Consider the following 1,181-nt stretch of genomic DNA (forward strand, 5'->3'; position numbering starts at 1 on the left):
TAAAATAAGTAATAATATCTTCAAAAAGACCTGTTGCAGAAGCAGGACATCCAGAATTCTCATTGAAAATTAAGAGATGGTTTTTTTTTAAAATCATTTTCTAGGGGGCTCGTACAATTCTTATCACAAACCTATCATGGATAATGGAGCAATGGTAGTACAGTGAGCTAATTGCTGGGTCAGTACTTTGAAAGTATCAGTCATTTCACTGGAGAAAGACAAAGTTTCTATGCCCATACATAGTTACAGTGCAAGAAACCTCTAGGGCAGCTCTACCCACAACTTTAAAGTTACTCTGTGTTGGAATCATTTCTATGGAAATGAGTTTGTATCTTTTGTTTTTGGTCTCTTGGAAGAAGTACAGGACAAATGCTATTAAAAAGCAAAGATGGTGTTTGCTTCGGCAACACATGTGCTATAATTGGAACGATACAGAGAAGATTAGCATGGCCCCTGCACAAGGATGACACACAAATTCGTGAAGTATTCCATATTTAAAAAAAAAAGTAAAGGTGATGAGGTATCAACCTCAATACATGGGATATGTTATGAATGGGATCCTCTGAAGAGACACAATTATTTGTTTTTTAAAAAAAGTTCAAGCAAAATAAACCACCTTCAGTGGCTGTGTTTTTAATAATAGCACAATAATTGTGTTAATTATGTAAGGCAAGGTAAAGATACTGCAAGCCTAGGAAGGATTTCATCTGTTGTAGAAAGGGACATTACCAGTGAGGAATGTTTCTTCAGGGCTTTTTATCAACATAAACAAATATAAGGAATAGGAATTCTCATTTATTGACCAACTGGACACATTTCAAACAGACTCATTCTTTTGATGAAGCCATGAGAAGATACGTCCAACAGTGTAAGAGCCAAATCTGCCATCTTTAAAAATCTAAAGAAAATATGTCACTGCCTGATGAAATAAAGAAAACTGTAGTGAAGAAGCAATGGTGACTCTGGATGAGCTAAGAATTCATGTCCTCTGGTAGACCTTTATATCTGGACTCTACTCAGGAAGTTTATTACACATTTCAAAAAACCAAGGCCCAAACTGGGATGCTGATACCTTATGTAACAAGCCTCAAGGCACATAAGGAAGACCATCACAGTTATCCAGTGCTTGGAACCACATATGCATTTGATAGCAATAGACAGCTTCAGAAAGCTCCATCCAT

General features: G+C 36.4%; 1 non-coding gene across 1 annotated transcript; it reads left to right on the top strand.

The window, feature by feature from the left end:
- Positions 1-391: 391 nt before the first annotated feature.
- On the top strand, positions 392-498 carry LOC142428311 (U6 spliceosomal RNA). Its single transcript, XR_012780234.1, has one exon. It is a non-coding gene; the product is annotated as a U6 spliceosomal RNA (small nuclear RNA).
- The last annotated feature ends 683 nt before the right edge of the window (positions 499-1,181 follow it).

Source organism: Tenrec ecaudatus, chromosome 15 (genome assembly GCF_050624435.1).
Source record: "Tenrec ecaudatus isolate mTenEca1 chromosome 15, mTenEca1.hap1, whole genome shotgun sequence".
Lineage (NCBI taxonomy): Eukaryota > Metazoa > Chordata > Mammalia > Afrosoricida > Tenrecidae > Tenrec > Tenrec ecaudatus.